This window comes from Meriones unguiculatus, assembly GCF_030254825.1.
Source record: "Meriones unguiculatus strain TT.TT164.6M chromosome 13 unlocalized genomic scaffold, Bangor_MerUng_6.1 Chr13_unordered_Scaffold_48, whole genome shotgun sequence".
In the NCBI taxonomy this organism is placed as follows: Eukaryota; Metazoa; Chordata; class Mammalia; order Rodentia; family Muridae; genus Meriones; species Meriones unguiculatus.
This window is the reverse complement of record NW_026843654.1, coordinates 54,108-70,496: the sequence shown is the minus strand read 5'-3', so window position 1 is coordinate 70,496 and position 16,389 is coordinate 54,108.

Genomic DNA, 16,389 nt, shown 5'->3' with positions numbered 1-16,389 from the left:
GGATCTAGTCTTAATTCCTTGAAGTAGTTTACACAAAGAAATAAAATTTTAAATATATTAACATGTCCACAATCTGTAATCTATTCTGAAATCCTCACTTTAGGAAAAGCAAGTGTATGTAAACAGCTGGGTTAGACTCATGCTTTAGAGCTAAAGCTGGGGTACCAAAAAGGATGGTTCTGGGCTACAAAATGAACAGCCTTTCCTCTCTCTGAATGTGTAATGGCAGATAAGATTTCAGCACAATGAGAAGCATTGAGGTATATCTTCAGCAGGAATGAAAGGACATTAAAAAGTTTGATTTTGTAACTATGACAAGACTAGCCATACTGTCAACATGTCAAGAGATCTGAGAGAAATTTGAGCAGGCAGTATAATCCAAATTTCTTTTATATCTGTCAAAATGACAGAGACTTAACAGATCCCTGGCACCCAGTCGGAGATCCTCCATGGCAATCTCAAAGACTTCATAGCCATCAGAGTTTGGCAGTCTTTTGATGCCACACCAAACAACATTAAGGCTTCAACTGCCACACAGGGCATCATCGGCCTCCAAACACCAGACTCATGAGGCCTGAAAGATTTTTTTATGAAGGAGGCACTTGGGAAAATTCACCTACCCTAGCCAGGCAGAGTATGGCATTTAAATCTACAATTTCCATAGGTTGGGCAGGGACAAACTGGTGGGAGAAACATGTGGCAATTCATTGTTCAGTTTTCAGCATTACCGCAGTTAAAATATGATCAAAGAAAAGGCCATTTCTGTCCATTTTATTTGTGGATAGGCATAGCTAATGACTCCAGATGTCTGTCAGAGAAAGCCTTTTTCATTAAATTAATTCCATATTTGACAGAGCTCTCTGGGATTTGAGGAGGAGCATCTCATTTATTACCATACCTTTTCACTTGAATATTTTTACTAATTAAATCAATTCACATCTTAGTAATATGTTGCACCCTTCTTTACTCCCAATTCCACCCTCTCTCCCACATCCCCCTCCCCTATCTTTTCCCATAAATACACACTGCAGCTCCTGTAGTCTTAGGATAAGGGAGTTGTCTCCATCCCCTGTGGTCTGTTAGGGTAGCACAATCAGGGGAAAGTGATCAACAATCAGAAAACATATTGCATGTCAGAGTTATCTTCCTCTTCCCTAACTACTGGACCCACATGAAGCCTAATCATCCCTTCAACTACTTATATGTAGAGGACCTAAGTTCAAACCATGCATTGTCCTTGGTGGTGCTTCAGACACTGTAGAACCCTCTGGGCCCTGTTGCATTGGCCCTGATAATCTTCATGTGGAGTTCCTGTCACACATATATACATGAGTGAGTATATGGATATAACCAACTGAATCAATTGTTTACTCTTTAGAATTACTTTTATGTGATTGGAAAAACATCAGCACTCAGCTCAAATGGAAAAAATGGAGAACGAATTTATTGTTGAATAAATTTGAGAGTCTGGGAACACAATTAAAGTCATCCCAAATCCCATGTTTCAATATGGAAGTAGATTCATGCATTTTTCATAGTAAGTGAATAAAGACAGCTATAAGTCCAATATATCACTGGAAACATCAGAGAGGAGGTAGACAGCAAGATGGAGAAATTTATCATACAGGCCTAAGATGCTGTATGATGTAATTCTTGTCTTTTAGAGAGGCAGAAGCCAGTGGTGTTCTGGGTTACTGAATTCCAAAATGATTTTGTTCACTGTCTGTAAGAGATCATCTCAACATTAGAGGTGTCCAAGAAATGGCGACTCAGGATGTGTCAGGTAGTCTGGACTATGGTAATGAGGCGCCAGAGCTACTACGTTCCAATCTCTCCATATCATTAAAGTTTTTATAGCCAGTCTTTGCAGACACAGCTATTTCCAGGAGTTCTCATTGATACATGTATACAATCATACAGTTCAATATTACTTTGGGATAATCCCTGGGAAAGACTAATTTTCTTTCTCTCAGTTGTTTCTCATTGCCTGATGTTGACCAATAGAGTCTCTCTTAACATAGCATCTGGCCATATATCTCAGATTAATGCAGTACAACCAAATGGTGTTTCTTCCCAGTGATGGTAGGGCTGAAAGCAGAATCGTTCCTTCAGTAGAACCTAGTGGCCTATAGACTCATGATTTCTGTTAAGCTCCCTCTGTAAGGGTTACCCAGACTCTTATCTACCACAGGTTTTGAAAGAAGCTTCTGAAGTCCCTTCCCTAAACACTGAAGGCCATGAGTGAGAAAGTTCAGCCCACCTATGTGCAACAAAGTTACACCTCCTCCCAAGGATGTTCAGCCAACCACCTGCAACAAAGTTACACCACCTCCCCTTGAGAGCACTTTTGTACTGTCTTAAAATGCTTGGGGTTTTCCTCTCTTTTATATGCTAGTATAACTTACTTTTTTCTTTCACTGCCTTACCTAGGAAACTCTAATTCTTTATTTAATTTGCAAGCTTCATGAAATACCTTTTCTTTAGTTATTACTATTTACATTTTGTAAAGAAAATTAATTTTTACATTAGATTTACATGTGTTTTGCCTACATGTCTGTGTGTGCATGGTTACTTCAAAGGCCAGTGAAGGATGTGGATACCCTAGAAGTGGTGGTACATATTTTTGGAACCTAAAACTGGCTACTGGGACTTGAATCAGGGTCCTCCACAAGAGCAGCAAGTAGTCATAACATATCAGTCATTTCTCAGGGCCCTAGAACACTATTTTACACAGGTTTATTTATTTTTATTTTATGTCTTGAGTGCTTACCTTCTTGTATATGTGTGAATGCCTAGGTATGCTGGTGCCCAAAGATGCCAGAAAGGATCTTATGACCTATAGCTACACATGGATACAAGGCTTCCCAGTGGGCACTGAGAACTGATACTAGCTTTTACTCAAAGGGGTCTGTGTGCTTAAATGCCTGGGCATCTGCCTATCCACCAAAGAGATACTTTAACAGTAAGAGTGCATACAAACTTGTTAAAATTTTTAAGGGAGTATAAAATTAAATCATTTCAAAATAAAAGGACATGAAGTGGTTAATCATATTCCTAGTGAACACCTTAGTAACTCTTCCATACCCCAATGCCTCCACAAACAGAAAGATCATCAGCACCTATATATTCAGCAGTCATAAGACATAGACAATTGACAATGCACAGAAAAAAAAAACTATTACTAGATGCAGTTTAATTTCTTAGGTTTTAGGAGCCATTCTATGATGTTCCTAAGTTGTCTGGGCTCATTCACAAAAGCTTCAAATGTCACAGGAAAAGTCATGGCCTAAGACCTCTAAGTTTCTGAATTTGATAAAGAATTTCTGAAAAAAAAAATGACTGACTATACTCATCGCTCTATCCCTATGTGTTTAGAATGAAATGGAAAAACTATCAAATTTTGCTGACTGTATACTTTGCCATGGAGGAGATCAATAAGGACAAACAATTGCTTCCTAATATAACCATGGGTTTCCATGTCTACAATTCCTTTAATTCTAACAAAAGAACCCTGGAGGGCCCTCTGATGTTCTTGTCTGGGAGGAGTGATCATATCCCTAATTACAAATGCAAAACAAAACACAAAGCTCTAGGAATCATTTAAGGAACATGGCCAGAATTTTCTGTTGCTATTGGAACACTTTTGGAGCTCTACAAAGTCCCACAAGTAAGTTAGGAAAGTATTTTTGTTCACAGTCACTTAGGAAACCTGACCAAAAGAAAACAAACAATTGTTTACTTTAGACAGATTTCAAAATCATTGAATGAATTACCTTAGTATGGCAATGATTAGTAGGGGAAAGAGTGTGGTGAAAAGCATGAGCAGGACATGAGCAGTATATTCTGATAATTTCAAAGCAGATAACTTAATAATACTCGTGATTCTATCTCTAAATGCTGGCAAGATGTTCTGTGAATACTGAGGCTGTATTTGCTCACAAGTCAAATTTTACAACACCTAAGTGCCAAATCTTGCATATGAATATCTCATAATACATAGAATGGTCAATATCTGACATAAGAAAATAAAAAGTACAGGACATGTTACTAAATTTGCAACAATCCTCAAATGAAAAATTTTCAAGGAATTTTTATGATATCATTCAGGATAATACACCTCAGAGAGCAAAGAATATCTACATAGGTATATTCCAAATACTGACTATTGCCAGCCTATACTGAAGCAAAGCATCCATCAAAAGGCATTAGTATAAACAAAGAAAACATTGGGTGAGTGTAAGGGTAGGGAATAATCAAGATCACAAAACCCACAGTGTGGCTCTGATTGTTATCACTCAGTTAAACAATTCATATGTGAAGAATGAACCTATTTCCTCTCTTAAGGTGATGGTCCCAAATACATAGAACATCAGAATCACTTTTGTTCCTGTGTTTCTTCAGGTCACATATGGACCTTTTAATTCCAAGCTAAGTGACAAAGTTACATTCCCATTCCTTTATCAGATGTCTCCTAAAGACAGAGGCCTAATCCATGGTGTGATCTCTTTATTGCTGTGCTTTGGCTGGAATTGGGTGGGGCTTTTTGTGATTGATGATCTGAATGGAAAAGAGTTACTCTCTCACCTGAAAGCAGAAATGGCAACAGAAGATATCTGTGTGGCTTTTACACAAAAAATCCCTGCTTATTGGAAGCTAGGGTTAAAAAATATTGCTGGTTTTGTGGACCTGAACCAACATACACAAGTGAATGTACAGGTATTCTATGGTGATATAGATGACTTGTTGATATTCTGCCTTGATAACAGAATATTTTTAGCTAGAGGGAAGGTGTGGATCATGGCAAAGCAACACTTAATACATTTAGATTCTGCAGCAGATGAGTATTATTTGATATACTTTTTCAGAGGAAGTGTATCATTTTCAAAGAAGAGAACTATCCCTGGTTTCAAGAACTTTCTTGAGGATCTTACACCCTCCAGATACCGAGGAGATTTTTATTTCTCTAAATTCTGGATTGACAATTTTCTTTGTTCACTTCCTTCTTTGCCATGTAAATCTCTTAATCCCTGCCCAGCGAATATTTCCCTAAAGATTAATCACAAAAAAATTGATCTGATGATCATTTCTGAGTCCAGCTATTCCATATGGAATGCAATGTATTCCATGGCCCATGCACTCCATAAATTGCTATTGAACAAAACTGAAATGGGATCTACCGAAGACAGAAACACAGACTGGCTTCTACCATTGCAGGTAAGTCTCACTCATATGCAAGGGAAGCTCAGGATCTAACATTATTACTAAGTAATTACTGTGGTCAAGCCATTAAAATGTTTTTCTCATTTTATAATTAAAAGTATAAGTTAAAATGGAAAAGCTTCTGTCACAGTGTATGTGTATACATCTGTAATTATCTTATATGATTTTGGGACTGAAAGCACTGACTTGAAGACAGTAAGTTTGAATGTCTTTTAACAAATACTTTCATAGTTTGAGATGAAAATCTGTAACATATAAATGTAATCCATGTAAAGATAAAGTAAGTTTAATATTAAAATTTATGTGCTTTCATGGAGTATGCCAAGTTCCATGAGGTATAGACATAGTGACCATATCCAAAGCTGCTTTTTCACATAAAATGAAATTTAGGTTAATAATACAAGACTATAAGAAAAACCTTCGTGGAAAATAAATTCCCTGTTCTAGAGTCATGAGTAACTGAAAAGTAATTGCTTGTACAAGTTCTTTATTCTTAATTGCATAAAATGAAGTTAAAACCAAACAGTGCTTCCATCTTAAAGGTTAGAGCATAAACCTGTTAATAAGCTGAGACTATATCTCCATGCATTAGAGATAAATGGATGTGTTTAGGTTTTAAACCAAAAAGATATAAACAGGAATCATCCACACACATACGAGCCTTGATGATCACCTTCAAATAGGGTATCATTAAGAAGACTGTTGAACAAGTAAATTTAACTTTAAATTCTATCAAAGACAGATGAACAAAAAATAAATTCTGAATGTATAGTGTACGATGTAATCTTGAGTATTATGGAAAACAATAATATTTAACATAGACATTGTCACTGTTTCTGAACAAGATCTACCAGAGATGTGATATTAGGTAAGTTTGTATAAGCCTTCTCTAGATAACAGAGTACCTAAGCAACAGTTCTATAATATAAGTAGGAATTAGATAACAAAATATTGAACATCATAATTTGAAACATTAACCTGTTTAATTTGTTAAATATGCAATTAAATCACGCTAGGGGCATGATTCAGCAAGTATAAGCATGTGCTTCTCATACAGGGTCCCTGAGTTTGGTTGTCAGCACACATATGGTGGCTCACAACTGTCTTAATTTCAGCTCCATGGAATCTGACACACTCTTCTGCTTTCTGCAGGAGTCAGATATGTACTTTGTGTACATGTATACATACTTGTAGGCAATAAACAAAAACAAAAATAACACATATGTAGGGGGCCTGAAGTGGCTCAGTGTTTAGAAGTACTTTGTGCTATTTAAAGACCCACAATTCCTGTTATCTATATAAAAGCTTACAACTATCTGTAACTCTACTCTGGGCAGTGCCGTCTTCTGGCCTCCAGAGGCACCAGACACATTTGTAGTGAACATTGTACCAGATAGTGTTCATATCAAAGCTGAAAGTCAAATGTTGTGACAGAAAACAAACCAACGAGAAATGAAGGCAGGTAGTGGGTCTCTTTTCAGTTTCCTGAATTATAACTGACATAAAGTTTGCACATATTTATTGTACATTTTTAAATGAATCTGGAGTTTTGCATGAACTCCTAATAATATTATCTCATTGTAATCTCATATACATGTATACCAATTTACCAAATTGAAATACACTCATATTCATTGTGTGGCATCAGAAAAGATATATCTTAAGACATATGAATCCACTGATTTTCTCTAAAAAAATTATATTTTCTAATTAGAAATATTTTGCTGGTGCTGGGGAAAGTTACAGGGCCTTGTTTACTCTAAGAACATGCTCCACATGTTCCATACCTTAGATATTTCTCTTTGTGTTCAGTAGCTCTTGTATTACTTTCATGGGGAGAACTTTTCATCTCACTAAAACAAGTGTGGGGGGACACCTAAACAAACTAAGCCTCTTCAAAAACAAAGCTATGTTAGAGAGAGAAAGAGAGGAGAGAGAGAGAGAGAGAGAGAGAGAGAGAGAGAGAGAGAGAGAATGGATTTCTCTTAAAGGTCATCAAACAGTAATTTGTATGGGCCACTCATATCAAATGATGTCTCTCTTCAGCTGCATCCATTTCTGAGTAAAATTAAAGTGACAAATGCTGCTGGAGATGAAATAAGCTTTGATGAGAACAAGAAAATTATGGAAACGTATGATATACAAAATTTTGTGGAACATACTCAGCACATTTCATTACTAGTTAAAGTGGGAGAGTTTGTCTTCAAGAGTCCACAAGATCAAGGCTTTTTCATCAATGAAGTTCTGATTAAATGGCCAAGCAACTTCAATCAGGTCTGGAAGTTTTCAATATTTAATTTGTAGAGAATATTTGTAAAGGATTACTAAAATTAATTGTGTGATGTCTTTTAGATATTTTTAAATAAATGTTTTTAAATTTCAGTTCACTTTCTTTACATCCCCCAAAATGGTTCCTCTTGCCTCACCTCTCAGCTTCCCCTCTCCTCCTTTTCCTCTCTCCTACTCTCTTTCCCCCAGAAAAAAAAAAATGATCTCCCCTCCCACCATATCAACCCTCTCCAACACATCAAGTCACATCATAACTGACCATATCTCATCCACTGAGGCCAGTTCAAGCCAGCCTGCCAGGGGAAAGTGCTCCAAAATGAGGCAATAGAGTTCATGTTTGAAACAGCCTCCGCCCCTCCAACTACATTTGCCAGGCTACAAATATGAAGAACAAACTACTCATTGGCCAACTATGTGCAGAGGGCCAATGCCCAGACCATACATGCTCCTTAGTTGATGTATCAGTCTCTGTAAACCCCCATGATTCTTAGTTAGTTGTCTCTGTTAGTCTTATTTTGGAGTTCCTGTCCCTTCCAGGGCCTTCCAACACTTCCACAAAATGGATAGAACTCCACCCCATGCTTGTCCCAGTATCATCAACCAACTACAGGGTGGAGCCTCCCAGAAACCTGTTCTGTAAGACTCTCTACTGTTGTGGTGTGTCTCAGGTTGGGTCAATTATTATTTGGAGTTTTCCCTCAGTCTTTATTCCTGCACTTCCTGTAGGCAGGGTAAGTTTTGGATCAAAGGTTTTGTTAATGGGTTGATTTCCCCTCACTCCACTAGTCCTGCCTGGCCAAGAGGTGGTCACTTCAGGCTTCACGTCTCTCCCTGTTAGGGGTCTCAGTTATAGGAACACCCACATCCTCCCACCGACCTCCATCTTGACAAATATATTACCTTAGTTTCCCTTCTTGTTCCCAGCCCTAGAACCTCCCACTAACATTGTCCCTACATCTGATCCCAACTCTTGTTTCTCTCCCAATTACATCTCTTATCCAGTCCCTCCTCTTTATCCACTTCTGCTGTCTAATCTATGTCCCTTTCTGAGTGACATTCCAGCACTCTCCCTTAGACCTTCCTTCTTACTTATCTTCTTTGTGTCTGTGGATTGTTGCCGGAGCCCGCCAGCAGAGTTGAACGGTTCTTGAGTTGGGAGTGAGGATTAAAATTAAAAAACTAACACACAACACACATGGGCCTTTTCCAAGAGGCTCCAGTGGAGATATTAGACTCGACCAGCCAGCAGCCTGACTTTATTGCAGAGAGCTTTTAAGCCAGAGTAAAAACAGCTCAGAAAAATGGGTTAAATTTATGAGGAGGTGAAACAATAGGTGTGATTTTGAAAAGCTCTCCCACCTGCTGTCACAAACAAAGGGAGATGGACTTGCAAATTCTTCCCTGGCTTCAGTGAAGGCCTGGTAAAAGCAGTCTTCCTGTTGAGATTTAAATATCAAAGCAGCTACCAGAGCAATGGCTTCCAACATATCGTGGTAGGTTTATCCTGTACTATAGGTCTAATATCCTCTTGTAAGTGAATATATATCACATGTGTCTTTCTGCTTCTGGATTACCTCACTCAGGATGATCTTTTCTAGTTCCCACCATTTGCCTGCAAATTTCATGATTTCCTTGTTTTTAACAGCTGTGTACAGTTCCATCGTGTAAATGTAGCACAATCTCTTTACCCACTCTTTGGCTGAGGGACATCTAAATTTTTTCCAGTTTCTGGTTATTAAAAATATACCCTGTATAAACATAGCTGAGCAAATGTCCTTGTTGTATGGTAGAGCATATTTTGGGTAAATGCCCAGGAGTGGTATATCAGGGTCTTGAGGTAGAACTATTCCCAGTTTTCTGAGAAATTGCCCGCTTGATTTCCAGAGAGGTGTGTAAATTTTCACACCCATCAGCAACGCAGGAGTGTTCCCCTTTCTCCACATCCTTGCCAGCATGTGTTATCACATGAGTTTTTGATCTTAGCCATTCTGACAGGAGTAAAATTGAATCTTAAAGTCATTTTGATTTGCAATTCTCTGATGGGTAAAGACATTGAGAATTTAAGTGCTCCTCAGCCATTTGTGATTCCTGCTGTGAATTCTCAGTTTACCTTTGTACCTCATGTTTTAATTGGATTATTTGATATGCTGATGTTTGATTTCTTAAGTTCTTTGTGTATTTTGGATATCAGCCCTCTCTGTGATGTAGGGTTGGTAAAGATCTTTTCCCAATCTGTAAGCTGCTGTTTTGTTCTTTGATTTCTTTGGTTTACAGAAGCTTTATAGTTTCATGAGATCCCACTTATTAATTGTTGATCTCAGAGCTTGTTCTATTGTCATTCTATTGTCTGCTATGCTAATGAGTTCCAGGCTTTTCCTCCATTTTATCTTCTAATAGATTTAGAGTCTCTGGTTTTACTTCAATGTCTTTGATCCACTTGGACTTGAGTATGTGCAGGATGATACATACAGGTCTATTTGCATTTTCTACATGCAGACATCTAGTTAGACCTTCAATTTGGTTCGGCTGATCAACCTGTCTGTTTCTGTGCCAATACCATGCAGGTTTTATTTCTATTACTATGTAGTATAGCTTGAATCAGGAATGTTGATACTGCCAGAAGTTTTTATTATACAGAATGTTTTTGGCTATCCTGGGTCTTTTATTTTTCCATATGAAGTTAATGGTTGAACTTTCCAGGTCTGTAAAGAACTGTGTTGGAATTTAATGGGAATTGCATTTAATCTGAGGATGGCTTTTGGCAGGATGACCATTTTTAGTATGTTAATCCTAACAATCTATGATCATGGGAGTTCTTTCCATCTTCCAAAATCTTCAGTTTATTATTTCAAAGACTTGAAGTTCTTGTCATACAGGTCTTTCATTTGCTTGGTTGGTGTTACCCCAAGATATTTTATAGTATTTGTGGCTCTTTGTGAAGTGTGTGTGTGTGTTCACCTACTTTCTTTCTCAGCCTTATTGTTGCTTGTGTATAGAAAGTCTATTGAATTTTTTTGAAATAATTTTATATCCAGACACTTCACTGAAATTGTTTAGTAGCAGTAGGAGTTCACTGGTAGAATCTTGGGGGTCACTTATCATCTTCAAAGAATGATACTTTCAGTTCTTCTCTTCTTGTTTTATATCCCTTTGATCTCTTGTTTTATCACTCTAGGTAGAAATTGAAGCACTGTATTGAAGAGATATGGTGCAATTGGCAGCCTGGTCTTGTCCCTAATTTTAGCAGGAATGCTTGAAGTTTTTGTGCATTTAACTTGATGTTGGTTATTGGCTTGCTGTATATTGCCTTTATTGTGTTTAGGTATGTGTCTTGCCTCCCTGATTGTATGATGTCTCTTTGAAAATTTAAAATTATTATTATATTCTATATTCTTAGCTCTATTGTGATTGTGAGCTTGTGTGTGACTGAGCACATGTACTTGTTAGGGCCACACTCAACACTGGTTATCTTCCTCTGTTGCTCTCCCTTTTATTTTTAAACCGGTTATCTCTCTGAAACCTATGCTTATGGTCTTGCTGTATTCAGTGGAAAGCATATCCTTGAATTTCTCACTGTCTTCATGACCACAAAATTTCTATTACAGGAATATATTCTACACCCAACTTTTCTTTCAATCCCTTCAGGATGATCAGTTCAGGTATTCATGTTCATGTGACAAGAATGTTAAATGCTAAATCATCTCTTCAGTCCAATTTGATTATTTTCAGAAATAAACCACTACTTAACTACTTCCTGCAGATTCAATTAGATGAAGTAAATTTAAATGTGTGTTCATTCATGCTGCAGTTAATGAATGAGTGTTCATGGTTATATAGGTGTGTAGGTGTGTGGTTTATGGGTACATACACATGCATACAAATGTATGTACATATTGACATATTTATTATACATTCATGATCATGCTCAAGGGTCCTTCCATTTATACAACTCATACTCAAGCATCTCAATAATTTTGCACATTTGTGAATTAGCGTGAACAGAAAATAAACTATGGATTTTGATAGAACACTTTTCTGTAACAAATGTATATGAGTTGCCAGATATGTGTGCCAGGAACTGAACTTATATTTCTCTGCAAGAAAAGTATGAGCTCTTAACTGCTGAGCCAGTTATGCAGAAGTATATTCCTGTTAATATATTAAAATTTATGAGATAGAAAATGAATCCAAATAAAGGCAAAAAAGAGGTCTAAGAATAGATAGAAATGTTTGTTCCTGTCCTACACAATTTTTAACATATAACAAACTAAAGTTGTGCTAGTTTAGTAGTTAATGTGATTAACTAATGTGCAACTGGTGAAAATCCTATGTAACTGTGTAACTAATATTTAAAAAGAAAGAAGTATTCCTAGCATTGGGAATTAAAGGTAAAAGTCACAGTAATAGATCATAATTCACTAATGGCCAAACCATCTTTCATGAGAAAAGTAAACTTCCTTTTGCAGCTGAATCAGAGTGCATGGGTATTACTACATGATTGGAAATGTAAAGGTAGAAATAGATGAGGAAAGATGGACTGGGTTTCTGTCTGACAATCCAACTGTTTCATAATTCATATGAAAAATGAGTTCTGGCTTGCTGCCTCACAGGAGAAAATATATGGACATTGTACACATTTCACAAAGGCTAGGAAGAAATGAGTCACAGATTAGTCACCATAAAAGGATGTTGAACATTTAGCATTGGAAAGTGTGCTAACTTCAAATTTCCATTCTACACTCTTGTATTAAACACTCTGATTTCCTCATAAACCCATAGAATTTCCATAAGATATATGAATTTAAGTTATTTAGCCTAAATTATTTTAAATTAATATACAATATTACTACCAGTTTTTCTGTGTTTCCCTCAGATTCCTCAATCTGTATGTTCACAGACCTGTGGTCCAGGATTCTTGAAAGTTCCACAAGAAGAGAGACCTATCTGCTGTTTTTCTTGTGTATTTTGTCCAGAGCAGCACATTTCCAACCAGACAGGTATAAAAATAATATCTTTTCTCAAAGATATATATTATATGTTATATGTTAATATCTTACATGCTTGGGAATGTAGAATCAGAAAGCTAAGAAGTGACCATGGTATCATAATGTAGTGCTCTTCTCTATGTCTCTTTCACTCATCCCTGAATCCATTAGTAACCACTGCTGATTCCACACGATGTGTGAAGGTTTGAGTGGCAGTTCTCTTGCTATTGTGTCAAAATCAACCTACATAAAAATTCTTCCTTTTGGTTCATGAAATGGCAATCTCAACTCTTGCAGTGATACTTGCTTTAGGCTACCCATTGAATGTGAGATATCCAGTTGTTCAAGATTGAATTATATTTCTGTAATAAACAAATGTAATGATCGGTGCCTGAAAGTAACTCCGGGAAAAGTAGATGTGTAATTGTTTCCTCAATACACAAGAAATGGAACTGCATTTAAAACACTTAAAAGTTGACATTTCAAGTACCAACAATAGCAGAAAAAGCCAGTCTTCATAAATGAAAGTATGGCTGCCTGTTTAAGGTTATTGTCATCCATGTGATAACATATACATGTAATATCACATGGAATGAGCAATTAGTATTTATGAATAAAAAGACAAAGACACAAATACAACATTTAATGAGAAAGAGTCCATGAATTTGAGAGACACTAAATATAAGGTGGGTCCAGGAGAAGGTCTGGAAAGAAGAACAAAGAGGTATAGTGAGGTAAATGTGTTATTTTAAAAATGAAAAATTTTATTAAAAAAAAAGTCATAAGGAAGAAGCATTATTATAATGATGAGAATCTATTATTATTTATTAAACTGAAAAAGGCCAACCCTTAGGCAATTTTATAAGGCTTGTCTATGCTGTTGATTTTCTCAAAGAAATCAAAAAATGGTTTTGTTGGCTCTTTGAATCATTTTGGTTTTAGTATATTGATTTTAACACTGAGTTTGATTATTTCCAGCCATCTACTCCTCTTCAGTGTGTCTATATCTTTTTTTATTGACTTAGGGGAGATAGGCCTATTTAATTTATTTACTTGATCTTGATTTCACTTTGGTAAGTGGAATCTATCAAGAAAATTGTGCATTCTATATAAAGTTTTTGTAAAGTATAGGCTTTTGAAGTACCACTTAAAGATTCTTTTTTATTTCCTTTGTGTCTGTCCTTATGTCCCCTTTTCATTTTCAACTTTGTTCATTTCAGTACTGTCTTTCTGCCTTTTGTTACTTTGTTTCAGGGCTTGTCTATGCTGTTGATTCTCTCAAAGAAGTAAAAAAATGGTTTTGTTGGCTCTTTTAATCACTTTGGTTTTAGTATATTGATTTTAGCACTGAGTTTGATTATTTCCAGCCATCTACTCCTCTTCAGTGTGTCTATATCTTTTTTGTTGTTTTGTTTCTAGGTCTTTCAGGTGTGACCTTAGATTGCTTGTATGAGATGTCTCAAATTTCCTTAAGAAGCACCGAGTGCTATCAACTTTCTTGTAAGCACTGCTTTCATTGTGTCCCATAAGTTTGGGCATGTTGTGTCTTCATTTTCATTGAATTATAGAAAATCTTTGATTACTTTATTTCTTCGATTGCCCTGACCCTCAGGGATTCAATGGGGTTCCTAAGGTGGATAGATTGGAAGGAATGGGGGAAAAAGGAACAAGAGAAGCAAAAAATGAAAGCCAAGTCTGTTCATCTGATCAAGGCTTCTGTTTATTAAAAAATTTTACCCAACTTATATAGGGAGAAGGCAGGAAAGGGGGAAGGTTAATCTACTGCTGCAGGAAATAGGAAGAGTGCTTTCATGGGTTAAATATTGTACCTGCAAGATACCATAAGGATGTTCTCTTAAGATATCTTACAGATGCTCTAACAAAGGATGTCCTCACAAGGCACTTCTCTATACAAGTTTCACAGTACAAACACAGACTAATGATTACACAAGTGATTCAGAGTGGGTGTATGATTTTTTTCAATTACATATCCAGGGTTACAAGTTCAGTTGCAATTTAAAAAATACAAAAGGAACATATATTATTGTTAGCTCAATAACTCTACTTTAAGGAATCCAAAGGATGTCTCCTTAAAAGAAAAAACATTTACTATATTACAGCCTGCTTTTAGGCTGGCAGTGTTTGCAGAATGATTGCAGTCTGATTGCAGTCCAGAGATACAGAAAATACATGAACTTGTCTTTTATGAATAGAAAATAATAATAAACAACTCCTTTTACTAAATGTATCATCATCTATGCTATAAATTAGATTTAGTCTATTTTAGTCAATTCTTATTAAATTTTATTTCATCAGGAATGTATGCTCCATTGCCTCATATCTTTAAACAACATTTATAGGGAGTTCTCAGCCTATAATAAAAGAAATATAAATTTTAACACAAATCTCTTGGCTTCTCAGGGTTTGCATATTGTCTTTGTTTACCCTGCACCAATATACTGTTTAGGGGCATATAGCCCAAGAAAACTCCTGAAATAATGGCCTCATCTCTCTATCTGTTTGTCTGTGCTTAATGATCTCCAGGGCCTATAGAAGATTTCCAAACAGTGGACAGATATAGTTAAGTTTAGGCTTTTCATAAAAAAGACTCAAACATAACTTTTGTGTAGGAAAAACAAACAAACAAACAAACAAACAGAAATTGAATCATATTGCAGAAAGTCCCCTGTAATACAACACATGGAAAAAGAGTTAGATATAGAATAACAGTGATCCTAACAATCTGGGATTGTGTCAAGCAACTGTGCTGGCTTCATGACTCTCAACAATTTCAGTGAATATGGCTGTGTCATTCTCCCTTTTTAATTTAATATTTATAGATTTATGGCACTATTATATGACATGTAGGTCATTTTTCAGTCTTCAGAATATTACTGAAAGAACAAGACTGAAAATTAGAACAATTCCCAGGATTATTTTGGAATTAATAATGAAATATTAAGAGTCCTGTCCTGAGTCAAAGGATGTCAAAGACTATAGAAATTTATTTGCAACTTCCACATCTGAGATAGGTACTAGTTGATCTGAGCAGATAGCTGCTCTTTGTTGATGCAAGTGTTGCATATTTACTGCCAAATCAGAATTGCTCCATAGTCTATGGAGGTCAGATATAACTTATTCCCATGTTACCTTAGAAAAATTATATAGAAGTGGGGTAACAAATATCCATTAAAACTGTGAGTAACAAGAAAATTGAGAAGAACCCACAATGGCACAATGGTGGAATTAATGAAGTATATTTTTATACATGGAAGTGATCAAAGTACTTTGTATTGTATGCATACTTAGAAACTCACAGTATATAAAAAAGCATTTGAAGGATTGCTTGACAGTGTTACTACATCTGAATATGAGTAATATATATTTCACTGCCCTAGAGAAATTGATAAATTCTTCAGCAGAAAGTTTATTGTTAATTAAAGAAGATAAAGAGTAAAAATGGGAATTATAAAGATTTCCTTCCTTGGCAGTATCAGAAAGCAGAATATGCCAGGCTACACTTATCAATGGAAAGCACTCTCATGAATTAAATGTGCAATGACTAAATAATTGTAAAAGCTTAAATGTTGATTCACTTCCTCCCCTCACATCAGCAGGTGTGTATCCCTTGCTCAAGTCAAGAGTACCCAAACCCTGAGAGAAACTATTGCCTGCCCAAGAGATTGACCTTCTTGTCCTTTGAAGATCCTCTGGGCATGGCTCTAGCCTGCACAGCTCTATGCTTCTCTGTCAGCACAACTGCAGTTTTGGGGATCTTTCTTAAACACCGAGAATCACCCATTGTTAAGGCCAATAACCGGACTCTCAGCTACATCCTGCTCATCTCCATCCTCCTCTGTTTCCTCTGCTCTTTTTTCTTCATTGGCCATCCAAA